The sequence below is a fragment of the Impatiens glandulifera genome, chromosome 5 (genome assembly GCF_907164915.1).
Source record: "Impatiens glandulifera chromosome 5, dImpGla2.1, whole genome shotgun sequence".
Taxonomy (NCBI): domain Eukaryota; kingdom Viridiplantae; phylum Streptophyta; class Magnoliopsida; order Ericales; family Balsaminaceae; genus Impatiens; species Impatiens glandulifera.
In genome coordinates this window covers 10,446,944-10,464,811 of record NC_061866.1, presented here as the reverse complement: position 1 = coordinate 10,464,811, position 17,868 = coordinate 10,446,944, and the positions used below count along the sequence as shown (strand labels likewise).

General features: G+C 31.7%; 1 long non-coding RNA gene and 6 other non-coding genes across 7 annotated transcripts; 4 read left to right on the top strand and 3 right to left on the bottom strand.

The window, feature by feature from the left end:
- Window positions 1–910: 910 nt before the first annotated feature.
- On the top strand, window positions 911–982 carry TRNAP-UGG. The gene has a single exon. It is a non-coding gene; the product is annotated as a tRNA-Pro (tRNA).
- A 4,237-nt stretch (window positions 983–5,219) lies between these two features.
- Window positions 5,220–5,291, top strand: TRNAP-CGG. The gene has a single exon. It is a non-coding gene; the product is annotated as a tRNA-Pro (tRNA).
- A 574-nt stretch (window positions 5,292–5,865) lies between these two features.
- On the top strand, window positions 5,866–5,937 carry TRNAP-UGG. Its single transcript has one exon. It is a non-coding gene; the product is annotated as a tRNA-Pro (tRNA).
- Window positions 5,938–9,645: 3,708 nt separating this feature from the next.
- On the top strand, window positions 9,646–17,013 carry LOC124940531. The gene is made up of 3 exons (XR_007099474.1): window positions 9,646–9,792; window positions 11,653–11,905; window positions 16,707–17,013. It is a non-coding gene; the product is annotated as an uncharacterized LOC124940531 (long non-coding RNA).
- TRNAP-UGG lies at window positions 11,732–11,803 on the bottom strand. The gene has a single exon. It is a non-coding gene; the product is annotated as a tRNA-Pro (tRNA).
- TRNAP-AGG lies at window positions 13,196–13,267 on the bottom strand. Its single transcript has one exon. It is a non-coding gene; the product is annotated as a tRNA-Pro (tRNA).
- Window positions 16,793–16,864, bottom strand: TRNAP-UGG. Its single transcript has one exon. It is a non-coding gene; the product is annotated as a tRNA-Pro (tRNA).
- Window positions 17,014–17,868: the final 855 nt, after the last annotated feature.

Below are 17,868 nucleotides of genomic sequence, written 5' to 3'. Positions count from 1 at the left end.
GTTTCAAATGTCACAAGGCAGCTTGTATCACAGTTATGCTCCAAAGTTCATATATAGAAAGAACTTTTAAATGACCAATGTCTCTCCCCATTGAGAACATTCTTTGTTACAGTATAAGCTCATGTTAGACATGTGGGAATTTGGTCTAGTGTTCTTGCTTTGGGTGCGAGAGGTCCCGATCCTCAGAATGCTCTTATATTCTTTTAGCAATTGAATGGTTTTTTCTTCTTAGATTTTGATTGACTCATATTGCAATGCAGCAAAACACAGACTCTGGATATGATCAAACTCAAACATGCACATAAAATCCATTTTAGCTTAAAAAAAAGGTAGCATCAACTCTTTTTCATTTTTTCATCTCAAAGATTAAAATAAGATATACGATTAAAGTTAACTTGAGATACCTAACAGAAAAATATAAACAGAAGCTGTCAGTACATGTATAATAAGTATATAATATTCCTTCATAGTCAAATATGATAGTTATATGTAGCAAAGGAACAAGGAGTAAATATATCTAACTGGATTCAGCATTAAAATTGCAGATACATGGTTACTGGCTATCAATTCAAGCTATTCTCTAACTTTTGGTGCAAGTCATTATAATGATCCAAGTCGACCTAAATAAATTACGTAAATGTAAATGTCGAATTGTCAATCCCTAACCCAGATATGCAATGTTATTGAAACATGTATAGTTTATGATCAACATTACATGTTCACAAGTGTTTTAATATGATATAGCAAATTAGCAACCAAGTAAAAGCATGTACACCTTTCAGTCAAAACAATGGAATCAGGTTTAGTTAAAAATGCCACTTAATATTCATTTCTTTTGTGAGCTAACCCATCCAAGTGATATAAAATAAAAGACAACTCAAGAAAGGAATATGCAGTTTATTAAGCCACAGGGCATTTGGTCTAGTGGTATGATTCTCGCTTTGGGTGCGAGAGGTCCCGAGTTCGATTCTCGGAATGCCCCCATGACAATCAATATGTTGGAGTAACATTATTTTTTGAAAATGATCCTGAAGTATTGTAAAATGATTATAGAAACTATCCCACAAACAAATATTTGTTTCATTTCATATTATTATCTTTATAACTTTCCACCCAAAACTAATATGAAAGTCAAAATTAAGAAAAAGGGAAAATAATGTAGTAAAAAAAACAAAACTATAAACCTAGAGTTGATTATGAGACAAACAATAAAGAGAGATAAGGGTAACAGGAATGGACACATAAATGGGTAGGAACTATGTTAAAAATAACAGTCATGAGTTATCCCTAGATAAACATTCTAAGCCACATCTAACAAATCCTGTCCAAGTGTAACATTGGCTCATGAAATTTATCAGTGCAGCAAGGCATTTGACCTAGTGGTATGATTTTCGCTTAGGGTGGGTGCTATAGGTACCTAGTCCAGTGTCTGTCTAAGAAGACTCTCGAGTTAAGTTACTAAATGTATAAGTTGTCAGACAAAGGTTTAGTATATATGGATGTCATCATATATGTAACCATTTTGGGAAATACAAAACTTTGATTTTGTTTTAGTTTGGTCTAATGGTATGATTTTCGCTTAGGGTGGGTGCTATAGGTACCTAGTCCAGTGTCTGTCTAAGAAGACTCTCGAGTTAAGTTACTAAATGTATAAGTTGTCAGACAAAGGTTTAGTATATATGGATGTCATCACATATGTAACCATTTTGGGAAATACAAAACTTTGATTTTGTTTTAGTTTGGTCTAATGGTATGATTTTCGCTTAGGGTGGGTGCTATAGGTACCTAGTCCAGTGTCTGTCTAAGAAGACTCTCGAGTTAAGTTACTAAATGTATAAGTTGTCAGACAAAGGTTTAGTATATATGGATGTCATCACATATGTAACCATTTTGGGAAATACAAAACTTTGATTTTGTTTTAGTTTGGTCTAATGGTATGATTTTCGCTTAGGGTGGGTGCTATAGGTACCTAGTCCAGTGTCTGTCTAAGAAGACTCTCGAGTTAAGTTACTAAATGTATAAGTTGTCAGACAAAGGTTTAGTATATATGGATGTCATCACATATGTAACCATTTTGGGAAATACAAAACTTTGATTTTGTTTTAGTTTGGTCTAATGGTATGATTTTCGCTTAGGGTGGGTGCTATAGGTACCTAGTCCAGTGTCTGTCTAAGAAGACTCTCGAGTTAAGTTACTAAATGTATAAGTTGTCAGACAAAGGTTTAGTATATATGGATGTCATCACATATGTAACCATTTTGGGAAATACAAAACTTTGATTTTGTTTTAGTTTGGTCTAATGATATGATTCTCTCTTAGGATGCGAGTAGTCCCGAGTTTAATTATCGGAATGCAACAACTAATATATTTTACTTTAACATTCCAAAATAAGAGATCAGTTTTCAGATCCATCTGGTAATATGTTTTTCAAATCTTAGCTATTATTGTGCACAGATCAATAATATAGGCAGACATTGCTCAAAGTCAACCAAAAACATAAATACAAAGGGAAGGTTTTTCAAGGACACAGTTCTCACCACTCATCAGATTTTGAAGTCCTTTCCATTTTACAATGTAACAACCACCATTGAAATTGATTCATTGACTACCTTAACTCACAGTGGCCTGTAATACAACATATATGTAAATTTCACAAAGCTAATGACGAATTTATTTCTACATGCCTACAAGAAACCATCATCATTAGCAGTCCAAAGTTTAAGAATGATCTTGACAAACCGATATACAAATTTACTGGTGAATTATTCACACATAAATGAACAAGATTTTGAAGACAGAAACTATTCCACAGTGAGAACAAACCAATTAATTCTCTATGACTCATTTTGTACATCTTGAAGTCAGAGATTTTATGATGAGTAATTGAATATTTGTTGCATTTCATATTACCTTAATAATCTTCACCCAAAAAATTACATGAGTCAAAATAAAAAAATGGCAAATAGAGTACAAATCAAAACTATAAATCTAGAGTTGATAATGAACACCAATAGAGTGGTGGAGGTAAAATGAACGGACACATAAATGGGAAGAGGAGAACTATGTTAAAAAACAATAGTAGTTCCAAGATGAATACAAGATATATACATCTAGAAAATTTTATTGGTGCAGGCATTTGACCTAGTGGTATGGTTCTCTCTTAGGGTGCTCTAGGTACCTAGTTCAGTGTTTGTCTACTGTTCTCGAGTTCAGTTAGTAAATGTATATAAGTTGCCAGACAAAGGTTTTAGTATTTTGGAAAATGGAAAACATTGATTTTCTTTAAATATTCTATTAAGAACATTTTAATAAAGCTTGGGCATTTGCTTAGACATAATCCTCAGAAAAACAAACACTATCTAAGGCTATGTTTGGTTAGGGTTGAAATATGAATTGGAGTTATATGTTTGCTTAAGAGTATGTTGAAATTAAGTTAAATTTCCAATAGAGTTCCATTTTCTTCTACCCTAATTCCACTCTTCACTCATTAATGGAATTAGTGATTTTTTCAAACATAAGATATCCATTTCCAAATCTAGGTAAGTGAATGTGTTCTTAACTGTTACAGGGAGAGAAAAGGGGAAAATGATACTAAATTCATCGAAAGTTGACCATGAATTTATGAGAAAAGATATTCAATTAACTTATTTTAAACATTTTCCAAAAAGACAAATACAAACCCTATTATCAGTTGAGTAAATGCATCAAAAGAGATTCAGAAATAATAGGAAAGAAAACGATTTCCTAAATCTTAAGAGTATAATGAAATCAAGTGAAGTACCTAGCTGTCCTGATAATGGTGAGAAGCCTTGCCCTAGCTAGACGGAGAAGTGAAAAGAGAGGTATGGAAGGGGACCAAAGTCGGAGATGTATGTTTCCGGTGACCGGCGATGTTTGTGTCCGGTGACCGGCGAAGGATAAACCGCCGGTAGCTTCCCAACGCCGATGTGGTGAGATAAGTATGGCGGGGATGTTAAAGGCACGTTTGGCAAACACTAGTTAGCTCGATTTTTTAACTTAATTTGTATTTTTTATGAAGTTAATTTTCTTAATTTGTATTTGATAATACATAATTTGCTATGTTCACACTTCACATACTACAAGTCTACAAATATATCATTTTGTTTTCAAAGAATATAATTGATTTAATATATTTGTATTTGATATTACCTTTAACTATAATTTAATAATTGATTAAATGATACATTGAATCAAACAGATATTGAAATGATAAGCATTAGATATAATACTAGTAGGGAGAAAAAAATAATTAACTAATAATTTATTTTTGATAGAGTGTAATAAAAACGGATCTATTTATACAATAATCATTTGTAACCGTAGTTACTAAACCGCTATTTTGACTCTATCCAGTACATTAACTCTTTACGTAACAATGTTAATGTCTCATTTTAAATGGTTAAAAAAAATTCATTACATGTTTTGAAATAAATATGTATGTCCAAGATCGTGATAAATGTTATAAATGTTTTCTTTTGTAATAAAATGAACAATGTTTTCTTTTGTAATAAAATGAACGCAATCTAAAAATACAAATATATTAAAAGAAGCTTCAGAATGCATTAATAATATATAATATATATATATATATATATATATATCCTAGTTGTTACGAAAGAATTCATGACAATTCTATACAAATTTTAACATTTTGAAAAAAAATTGAAATAAATTTTCTCACAAAGAAAATGATTTTACAAAAGTAAGCAGTCTTTGTAATCAAGATTGCAACATTATAAATTTGCAACTAATTTTTTTAAAAAATATATATATATATATAGTAAATAAATTTATGTATAAAAAACATTACACTATTGCATATGGATTATAATTATCATATTAACCCAAAAGAAGGAATTGTGTTTGATGTAATGATGAAGAAATTGCTTGAACATGTTTTATTATTGAGTGTCAAAATGATATCTTGAAATGTAAATTAAGTTTTCTTACTTGCCTCAAATATAAAAGACTATAAGGGTGGATATAATGTCTCGAATCTCTCTAAGGTTCTTGAACTTGTCATGTTGTAAATTTCGTTTGTCTGATTAAATTGACTAACTATGTGTTCGAGCTATACGCTGAACCCGTAAGGATAAATCACACTCAAAAATAGAAACGGAATCAAACGTTCTTAAAAAAATAATAAAGATTCAAAACACTTATGTCTAATAATCTTGGGAATATTCAACAAGTCAATTGGGCATTTGGTCTAGTGGTATGATTCTCGCTTCGGGTGCGAGAGGTCCCGAGTTCGATTCTCGGAATGCCCCAAAAATCTGTTGATCAATTTTTTTACATTTTTTTTTAACAAAGATTTAAAGATAACTCAAGATCCCAAACAAAAAATATAAAACAGATGCTGTCAAGACATGGATAATAAGTAGATCTTGTTCTTTCATAATCGGTAATATATAACTAAATATGATAGTTATAAGGAACAAGAAGAGTGAAATTGTAGATCAATTCAAACTATTCTCTAGCAATGGTCCAAGTCAACTTAAACTAATTATGTACATGTTTACACCTACCTAGAAAGGCAAGATTTATTGATGCTCACAATGCATGTTCACAATTGTTTTAATGTGATAATGCTATATAGCAAAAAAAAAATAGTGCAGCAATCAAGTAAAAGCATGTCAAAACAATAGAATCAAGTTTAGAAAAATAATGTCATTTTATATATGAATTTCTTTTGTCAGCAACCCCATCCAATTTCAATATGCATGACAATCAACGACAATGAAAATGTGAAAAAATTAAAGACAACTCAACAAAAGAGGAAAATTCAACTTCAACACAAATAACATCTGTATATAAAAAAAACATGTATATTAATAAGCAACTGGGCATTTGGTCTAGTGGTATGATTCTCGCTTTGGGTGCGAGAGGTCCCGAGTTCGATTCTCGGAATGCCCCCAAATATATTTTTTTCAACCCCTAACACAGTAATGAAACATTTATTTGATGCTGAACAATGCATGTAACAACTGTTTTAATTTGATAATGCAAGATAACCATAAATAGTGCAGCAGCCCAGTAAAAGCACTTCAAATAACCATATAAATAGTGCAGCAGCCCAGTAAAAGCACTTCAAATAACCATATAACTTCAAATAACCATATAAATACTCATTTCCGTCAAAACAATGGAATCAAGTTTAGTGCAAGAGGTCTCAAATTCAATCTCGAGCGAGGCACTTTTTATAACATTTTAAGAAGTGCGGAGTGTGCATATAAGTGAGAAAAAGACGGGGCAATTCAACCTCTATATCCCGATAGCTTCTTTATATCAATGTATCTAGGAACATTTTATTTTTGGATCTAGACACAAAACATTAACTTGAAAAAGAATAACTAACTAGTGCAAGATAACCATAAATAGTGCAGCAGCCCAGTAAAAGCACTTCAAATAACCATATAAATACTCATTTCCGTCAAAACAATGGAATTAAGTTTAGTGCAAGAGGTCTCAAGTTCAATCTCGGGTGAGACACTATTTATAATAAACTTTTAAGAAGTGCGAAGTGTGCATATAAGTGAGAAAAAGACGGGGCAATTCAACCTCTATATCCCGATAGCTTCTTTATATCAATGTATCTAGGAACATTTTATTTTTGGATCTAGACACAAAACATTAACTTGAGAAAGAATAACTAAAATTAAAACAAATCTTAGTTTTGTTATTCTAACTGCTCCTTTTAGACTATTAAAAGGCAAGATCTATTTTCAATGAGGAATTTTAACCTTGTTTTCAATACCTTAATTTATATTATGATTTGTATAGTGGATCACATATCTACCACCCCTAGTCAACCTAAAACCATATAATTTTCCTTAGCCTGCATTACCAACAATGCAATTGATATGACAACCCAACTTAGCACAACATCCAAGTGAAGTGAAAGGACTTCTTGAAATGTAAAGTTACATGCCAAATATCACAAAACTTGGACATTCAAACCTATATAGAACCTATAAATGACTAATATCTCAGCTTTTTGAGAAATACTTTTTTTATTAGCTCAAGCTACATGTTTGGGCATTTAATTTAGTGATATGATTCTCACTTTGGGTGCGAAAGGTTCAATTCTCGACATGCCCCAGTTATTAATATTTTATTTTGCAAATTCTTACAAAATCTAATGATGTATTTCTACATGCCGACAAGAAACCATCATCATAAAGAGTTCTATTCTAGGATTGCCCCCAATTATTAAAATTTACTTTTGAACAGGCTCTTGTCACTTGAGATACCACGGACGGCGGGTTAACTCACAAATCAAAACAAAATTTTGACAGAAACAATCCCACATGACAACCCACTACTTATTACTCATTTTGTACATCTTGACATCAAATTTTAAGATGAGTAATTGAATATTTGTTGCATTTCATATTATTATCTCTATTCTTTATAACTTTTCCAAAAAAAATTATGTGAAAATTAAATAAAAAAATTCCAAATAGAGTATAAATTAAAACTATAAACATAGAGTTAATTATGACAAACAATAGAGAGGTAAGGGCAAAAGGAATGGCCATCTAACATATATTTATTAACAATTTTAAATATATATATATATATATATTTTTAAAATTTTAAATTTATTAATTAAATATTCATTTTCTCTTTTTCCTTTTTTTCTTCAATTAATTAATAAATTTATCTCCTTTATTTATTTCTTTTTTTTTTATCTATTTTTATTATATTATTTGATATTTTTTTATTTTAATTTTTCTAAAATTTTACCTTTTTCCTATGTTAATATAGATTATTTTAAAATTATTTTTCTTTTAAAGACTAATACATAAATATTAAAATGTATAAAATAGTTTAATGTTTAAACTATTTACTTGTATTAAAAATTCTAAATCTAAATTCTAAATCAAATATTAATTTGAAAGACTTATTAATTTCATTTTTATTTATATTAAAAAAAACAAAAAAATACCCTCACAAAAATATTACAGTAGAACAAAATTAACAAACAAATTATAATAGAAATTTTGTTGGTGAATTTTATTTATATTTATTTGTGAATTTTATTATACTTTAATGTTTTTGTATAAAATTGTTTTTTCTTAAATATAAATAAAAATGAATGTAATAATATTTTTATTTAATATTTAATTTAAAATTTAAAATTTTTAGTAAAAAAAATATTATAATAAACATTGATCTATTTTATATATTATGATATTTAAATATTAGTCTTTAAAATAGAGAAAATTTTAAATAAAACCTACAAATAAAGAAAGAATAAATAAATAAAAGAAGATAAATTAATTAATTGATAAAAAAAAGGAAAAAATATATATTTTAATTTAAAAAAAATATTTAACAAATATTAATAAATAAGTTTAAATGAACTTTTATTAAAACCTAATATCTAATTAATAAACTAAGCCAGTGAGTTGTGAGTTTTTTTTTTATAATCTATATATATATAATGATGCTTAATTTTTAAAGTGTCCGGATTGCCGGGTCGAGAGCTGTGGTTAATTTGGATACTTGGGTCGGATTGTGGGTTGACCCGTTTTTAAATTTAAATCGGTTAAAAATAAAATTAAAAATGCTAGAGGTATGTTTCGAACTTGCAACCTAACAAAACAAGTACAACTCTTTAACCAACTAGGCTACAAAGACTTTATATTTTAAATTCAACACCAAATTTGATAAACGCGGGACGTTTTAATATTAATATAAGTTCAACTTTTTAACTAACTAATCTATATATATATAATGATGCTTAATTTTTAAAGTGTCCGGATTGCCGGGTCGAGAGCTGTGGTTAATTTGGATACTTGGGTCGGATTGTGGGTTGACCCGTTTTTAAATTTAAAACGGTTAAAAATAAAATTAAAAATGCTAGAGGTATGTTTCGAACTTGCAACCTAACAAAACAAGTACAACTCTTTAACCAACTAGGCTACAAAGACTTTAAATTTTAAGTTCAACACCAAATTTGATAAACGCGGGACGTTTTAATATTAATATAAGTTCAACTTTTTAACTAACTAATCTATATATATATAATGATGCTTAATTTTTAAAGTGTCCGGATTGCCGGGTCGAGAGCTGTGGTTAATTTGGATACTTGGGTCGGATTGTGGGTTGACCCGTTTTTAAATTTAAAACGGTTAAAAATAAAATTAAAAATGCTAGAGGTATGTTTCGAACTTGCAACCTAACAAAACAAATACAACTTTTTAACCAACTAGGCTATAAAGACTTTATATTTTAAATTCAACACCAAATTTGATAAACGCGGGACGTTTTAATATTAATATAAGTTCAACTTTTTAACTAACTAATATATAATGATGTTGAGTAAATGGATAATTGAGTCGGATTTTGGGTTGACTCACCCATAAATTTAAAACGGTTAAAAATAAAATAAAAAATGTTATCCGTAATTTTTTTTCACGGTTTTTATATTATTACTCGTGCAAATGCACGGGCTAAATGCTAGTATAAATTAATGTGTGTATATTTTATAATTTTTTGAGTTTTGTTTATTTGAAAATTTAAAGTATGAATAATTGTGAATTTTGCCGTTAAATATGAATCATTTAATTATTTATGCTTTAGATTTGATTTGTCATTAACCTAGTAGTATTTACATTCTACGAAGGAAGGAAGCGGTTAGTGGCCGGGCGGCTATGCCCGATTTCTTAGTCCTCTCTCACCATCGTCGGCGTTGAGAAGATGGCGGTGGTAGTAGGCGATTTCTTACTGGAAAGAGTCTGATACATCTACCTTTTCCCTCTGGTATATATATCCCCTTCCATAACTCTAATCGAAAGATAGATTTATCACAACTGCTACCTAATTCAACTGATTTGTTAGCATCTATGAAGTCCGAACTTCAAATTATTCTATTAATTATGATTATGTGTATGCATTTACTCAACTGATAATAGATAGCAGCAAAGTTTTATTCATGGCAGTTAGGGTTTTATAATATAAAAGGGTATGAGACCTAGAGAAAGGGAGAGAGAGACAAGACAATCACTGATGAATTCATTCATACCCCTGACTGTAGTAACATTGCCTATATCATTGACAGTAATATTTGAACATATGTTTTTGCCTTGGAGTTTGTCTGGTGATTATTTTGTATCTTTTTTAGGATACCTTTCATTAATTTTTCTTGTTGTCATTTGAGGCATTGTTTGTAGTATTTTCTGGTTGACCATCTGTTATATGTTATCATAAATTATGGTTTTGGGTTGACTTTGGCAATTCTTCTTACTATTAAAGAAAAAGTATAAATATAAAATTGAGAAATAGGTGAGTTAGTTAGTTACACACATGCATGTTTACCAAATTCCCTGTTTCTTTTTTAACTAATAATTTGATAAAGTATTTCTCTATATTTGAGTTGACTTTCCTACTTTCTTCAGTTGTTAATTATTATTGTCATGCATTTTAAGTTGGACAGGATTTCAAAAGAGAAATCCATATTTAAATAGATTTGTTTGACTAGATCTGATCCCAGTTTAGACAAAAAAAAAAAGAGTGATGTACTTGTATGCTTATTTGATGCTGATATATTCAGGCTCTTTTAGTGGAACCTTATTTATAATCTATCACTTGAATTTGATCCAGGTTCAAATTTATTTTATTTGGCTGGTGACATGAAGCATTGTTTTATGTTTAGAACAAACCATGGTTTCATAACATTGAACACTGGCAAGAATCTTTCTAATCAGGAAAAAATAATTCACCTAACTAGGTAAATAATATAGTTTGCTCCATTTTGGCAAATAACTACCAACCTATGTTGCACGGATACGGATACGGGTATCATATCAAATACGATACGGATACGGAGATACGGTAAATACTATAGTTTGCTCCATTTTGGCAAATGACTACCAACTGGTAAATGCATTCCTCAACTGGATGTCAGGTTTCTATAGAGTTTAATTAGACCTGCTTGAACATCTTTCCTTTTCTTTCTTTTTGTACAAGTTATGTTTTAGGTTGACTTGGATATCTGTTCAAAAATTAAAGGAAAATTATTGATGTAGAATTGAGAAATGGGTGAATTAATAACTGTCCTAGTTTTTTCAATTACTTAAATTTGTTTTTCTGCCCATAGTTGTAATACAGATTGTCATCAAGATGGTGTAAATGGTATATAAAGATAATTTGAACCTCGGATGTAAAAAGAATAAAAGAATTCAACGGTAGGTCATACAACTAGACCAAATGCCCATAAGTAAAATTGAGCTAATACTGTAAAGAAGAATGTTCCCAAGAGGCTTAGACATTGGTCATTCATTAAAATTATTAACCAATAACTTTCTCATTCTGTAACATTAAATGCACTTTACTTTTGATGTTAGTGAAATAACTTATACATCTTTTCTAAGTAATATTTGTAAAGATGCTTTAGCCTTGGTTGTATTGTGATTATTTGTATTCTAGGATATCTTTTAATTAAATTCTCTTGTCATTTGTAGTTTTGTACCCTTGTTCAATGGATACCCTCTTCAACTGGTTGTTGGGTTTCTATTGAATTTCATTAGACTTGTGTAACTTATTGGTTAGACATCTTTTTTTCTCTTTCTTTTCATACACTTGGCACAACATCTGCCGAAACACTTGTCCTAGTGCCTACAGGTCTAATGCAGATGTTACACATTCTAAATGACAACAAGAACCTCAGGCCCAAGAAAAAGAATATCAATTTTCAAAACTTGGGGCATTCCGAGAATCGAACTCGGGACCTCTCGCACCCAAAGCGAGAATCATACCACTAGACCAAATGCCCAGATGCTAAATTCAGACAATAATGTTGTGAAGATTTGACTTTTGCCATTTAAAAGTTATATGTGGTCTTTGGAGCTTAACATTGCCAATACATTTGAGGCAGGTTAGTTCATTTTGATCTACATTTCAAGTTCTTTCAATTTGCTGATTCATGACTTTGTGTTATCTTGCATTATTAGTATTAAAGAAGATGATGGCTTTCTAGAATATTGTAGGATGCTAATGTTACAGTTATAAGTTTTATGCAATAGTTTTTAATTATGATTTTATAATGACTTGGGTTGGTTGTTTTGAAATACACTTTTCCTAGTAGAACACAAATTGAAGGGGCCTCAATTGGAGACTTGGAGTTGATTTGAACCCCTGACCATAGGTCCCAAATCTGGCTCTTTTCCACTGTGCTAAGGTCTATTTTGAGAACCAAAATTAGCAGCTATCTCACCCTATGATCAAATGGGCAACAAAAAATGTTCCAGACTGTGCCAGTTTGTTTCTTACATCTTATTTGTCTCAAAAACATCTTATTTCACAACATATGTGATCATTTTAATAAACATAAATGATAAAATTAGACTTTGACTTCTTTCTTTATTTCAAACTATTTGTAGGCTTTTATCCTTTTCACTAGGGGCAGGGGATTTTTCTCTGCAAAACTTAATGCCATAAAATACTTGTAAATTTATTTTTCTTTGGGAATAGGGAAAAGCTTCAGGTTTTATATGTATATTTCTGGGATTTAAATGTTTTGAAACATCTTATCAGTTGGTTAGAGTTGTTCTTTTGGAAGAGGATTGAAGTTGAGAAGTGGATCAAATCATTTTGTTAGATATAGTTCCTCTGGACAAAACTTTTATATTTTCATGAACTACTTGGGCTGATAGTACATATTAGAATGATGTATTATTCTCTCTTGTTCAATTCAAAAGAAAAAATAAAGCCCACTTTTGCTAGAACTTCTAAAATATTCTTTGGTGGAATGATGAAATGACAAACAAGGCCCCTCGAATAAACATTCCAGTGACTTACTTGCATAGTTCCAAACCAAACAATCCCGCATCTTTCTAAGTATCAAATGGATGTATATCCAACTCATTTCATGGTTTTTGGCTGATGTAATAATTATTTGGAGCTCTGTTAATAAAAATTCTTCACAATAGTTTCTGATTATGATTCCAGATTTTCTTTACGAATCCCTAATATAAGTTAGAGCAGTGAAAACAAAGTTAATAAATCCCTGATTTAGAAGATCTGTTCTTGAGTTGTAGTTGAAATGAGAGCTAAGAGTTTTTAATTGGTTAATTCTTCAAATTCTCATGTTCAAGTTTTGTGTCTAGATTAAAAAATAAAGAGTTCCTAGATATACCATTATGAGAAAAATTGTATCATAAGCATTGGGGCATTCCGAGAATTGAACTCGGGACCTCTCGCACCCTAAGCGAGAATCATACCACTAGACCAAATGTCCTGTTGCTCATGTAACTAATATTATCATAAATAGTTTTTTTTATTGGAGTTGACGTTTCCATTTAGTTTTTTTATTGGAGTTGACTTTCCTACTTTGTTGAGTTGTTTTTCATTTTTTTATTCTCTTGCATATTTAAGTTGGATGGGTTTTACAAATAGAACTGCATATTTAAATAGCATGATTTTACTATATCTGATCACAGTTTAGACAGAAAGTTAGTGTACTCTAATTCTATTCTTATTTGATGCTTATATATTCAGACTCTTTTTATGAAACCTTATTTAATCCATCTACTTTCAGCTTGTTAACTATTATGGCCGATCATTGTGTGAATTTAATCCGCACTTGGTTTTACCCAGGTTCAACCTAGTACATTTCTTGTGATTTTATTTTGTTTTACCCAGTTGTTAGTGATCATCATTTAGATTAAGTTAGTTAGGTATTTAAAAGTAATTATTATGTTTGATGATATATTAGGATTTTGTAGTTAGATTAGATTTTAAAGTGATTATGTTACCGTTGGGGGATTCGGATTTTGTTTGTAGTTGATCGACGATTTCTTCTTATAATCTTTTTTTTTTTCTCCTCGGAGCTCTTCTTCGATCCGTTCTTAGATCGATCGATCTGCTTCACCATCTTCAACAACAACAACAACTTGCGCTTCTCCCAATGGATTCCTTCCTACTCAATCGTTGTTGTGTTGTTGGATTGCTCCAACCAAGTCTGATGGATGGATGAATGGATCTCAAATGGAAAGATCACCGACGACGAGTTCACTGGCGCTGCTGGATCTATCTATCGAAAAGGTCGGTCTGTCTGTCAGGTGTCATTGGTGCTGTTGTAGACGCGAAGGTAGCTAGGTCTTCCTCCTATCCTATCTTATCTTGACGGCGTTAGAGGTCAAGGATCACTCGATCGATCCGTCGTCTTGTGCTTGAAGGATCACTCGATTGCTTTGGATGGATGGCTGGATGAATGGTACCGAAGAAGGACAGAAAGTACTCTTAACACTGGTTGGTTCTCCAATCACAATCACCACCGTAAGTTGGGGGATTCGAATTTTGTTTGTAGTTGATCGACGATTTCTTCTTATAATCTTTTTTTTTTCTCCTCGGAGCTCTTGTTCTTCTTCTTCGATCCGTTCTTAGATCGATCGATCGATCTGCTTCACCACCTTCAACAACAACAACAACTTGCGCTTCTCCCAAGGGATTCCTTCCTACTCAATCGTTGTTGTGTTGTTGGATTGCTCCAACCAAGTCTGATGGATGGATGGATCTCAAATAGAAGGAAAGATCACCGACGACGAGTTCACTGGCGCTGCTGGATCTATCTATCGTGTGTTGTTGGATTCCTTCCTACTCAAATTGTTATCTATCTATCGGAAATGTCTGTCTGTCAGGTGTCATTGGTGCTGTTGTAGAGGCGAGGTTAGGTTTGACGAAGGTAGCTGCTAGGTCTTCCTCCTATCCTATCTTTACGGCGTTAGAGGTCAAGGATCACTCGATCGATCCGTCGTCTTGTGCTTGAAGGATGATCACTCGATTGCTTTGGATGGATGGTACCGAAGAAGGACAGAAAGTACTCTTAACACTACTTCACCAATCACCGTAAGTAAGTTGTATTCTTAATCCGTATCTACTATAATTTACCTTCTCGGAGATTGTTATCGTCTCTCCTCCTCCGTTCATCATCTAGATCCGTTCTTAGATCGTTCTTAGTTTACCATCTTCAGGATACAGACCTTATATGAATTAGGTGGTTTTGAAGTTACAAGAAGAAGACATGCTTTAGTTAGTTAGTTCTAGTGTTTTCTCTTAAGAGTCCAATTGTGAATAATACTTATTTAGAGTATGTTTTTGATACTTCAGAAACCCTTCCAGCTTTCTTCGTTTTTTGGATACTTATCTAATCATGCCCCCGTTTTGGTAAGGTCTGGTGATTAGATAAGTATCCAAAAAACGAAGAAAGCTGGAAGGGTTCCTGAAGTATCAAAAACATACTCTAAATAAGTATTATTCACAATTAGACTCTTAAGAGAAAACACTAGAACTAACTAACTAAAGCATTTCTTCTTCTTGTAACTTTAAAACCACCTCATTCATATAAGGTCTTTTTCCTGAAGATGGTAAACTAAGAACGATCTAAGAACGGATCTAGATGATGAACGGAGGAGGAGGAGAGACGATAACAATCTCCGAGAAAGTAAATTATAGTAGATACGGATTAAGAATACAACTTACGGTGATTGGTGATTGGAGAAGCAGTGTTAAAGAGTACTTTCTGTCCTTCTTCGGTACCATCCATCCAAAGCAATCGAGTGACCATCCTTCAAGCACAAGACGACGGATCGATCGAGTGATCCTTGACCTTTAACGCCGTCAAAATAGGATAGGATAAGATAGGAGGAAGACTTAGCTACCTTCGCGTCTACAACAGCACCAATGACACCTGACAGAAAGACAGACCTTTTCGATAGATAGATAGATCCAGCAGCGCCAGTGAACTCGTCGTCGGTGATCTTTCCATTTGAGATTCATCCATCCATCAGACTTGGTTGGAGCAATCCAACAACACAACAACGATTGAGTAGGAAGGAATCCATTGGGAGAAGCGCAAGTTGTTGTTGAAGATGGTGAAGCAGATCGATCGATCTAAGAACGGATCGAAGAAGAAGAACAAGAGCTCCGAGGAGAAAAAAAAAAGATTATAAGAAGAAATCGTCGATTAACTACAAACAAAATCCGAATCCCCCAACGGTAACATAATCACTTTAAAATCTAACTACAAAATCCTAATATATTATCAAACATAATAATTACTTTTAAATACCTAACTAACTTAATCTAAATAATAATCACTAACAACTTTATCATTATTATACTCGTGGATAATGATGACGTTTGTGGATCCAAATGTTCTACAGCAGCAATAGTTTTTCCTTAAATGCACCTTTCGTGTAATGTTAGTGAAATACTTATACATATTTTCTAGGTAATATTTTCAAAGATGCTTTTTCTTTGGTTGTATTGTGATTATTTTATATCCTATGATATTTTTTCATTAAATTCTTGTCATCTGTACCATTGTTCAATGGATACCCTATTCAATTTGTTGTTGGGTTTCAATTGACCTTTTATTTTGGACCCGTGTTTATTCCCGTAGGTTGCTAGCATGATACCCCACAATTATGATCCTACTTTAAATCAAAACGTTCTTATTGGGAATTACTATTGAGTTTTATTAGACCTGCGTAATTTATTGGTCAAACATCTTTTATTGTTTTCTTTTCATACAAGTATGGTTTTAGTTGACTTGGATAACTGTTCTGACTTGTACCAAAAATTATGGAAAGACTATAAATATTGCATTGAGAAATAGGTGATTTTATTACTTGTCCTAGTTTTTTCAATTACATAGATTTGTTTCCTGCCTACAGGTCTAATACAGAATGTCATCTACTGTTTGTAAATGTCAACTTGAACCTCAGATCTAAGAAGATAAAAAAATCAGTTTTCAGAAGTTGGGGCATTCCGAGAATCGAACTCGGGACCTCTCGCACCCAAAGCGAGAATCATACCACTAGACCAAATGCCCAGATGCTAAATTCAGACAATAATGTTAAGAAGATTAGACTTTCGTCATTTAAAAGTTATATGTGTGTGGTCTTTGGAGCTTAACATTGCCAATACATTTGAGGCAGGTAAGTTCATCTTTATCTACATTTCAAGTTCTTTCAATTTGCTGATTCATGACTTTGTGCTATCTTGCATTATTAGTATTAAGGAAGATGATGGTTTTCTAGAATATTGTTGGATGGTTCATGTTGCAATGAGTATGAAATCAATTCCTTCCTTCCCTGCCCTTCTGCTAATGTTTCAGTTATAAGTTTTATGCAATAGTTTCTAATTTTGATTTTAGAATGACTTGGGTTGGTTGTTACGAGTTCCACTTATCCAAGTAGAACACAAATTAGAGGTGATTTGAACTCCTGACCATAGGTCAAAATCTGGCTCTTTTCCACTGTGCTGTGTATTTTGAGAACCAAAATTAGCAGCTATCTCACCCTATAGATCAAATGGGAAATATTGATAATATGATACTAGTCAAACATTTTGGAAATAACTCAGTTGATAGCATACCCTTGATTGCAACTCTATTACTGTATCCAGTCAGATTTGATTACTCCTCTTGTTCCTTTGCTACACAGAATTGTCATATTCAGTTATATTAGTGAATCTGAAGGAATATCATATACTTACTATCCAAGTAATTTAAGTCTTTGAGTTTTTTGTGAGTTCTTGTGACCGAGCACTCCAGTTGTCACAGAATCAATGAAAATATTCTCTTAGTTATTTTTTATTCTATCTCCAAGTATTTGAATTTCTGATTTAATTGATTTAGATTCTGCTGTCAACACTTTTTAAATATCACAAGAACATTGTATCCTTTTTTTTTTGAATTAAAGGAGAACTAGCATGACACCCACAAACGTGACTCTTCGCTTAAATTCAAGGTAAAATGAATTATTGTTTTCTCCTTAGAATGATGTTTGAATATGAACATATCTAGAGTTTGTGTTTTGGCTGCATTTGAATTGT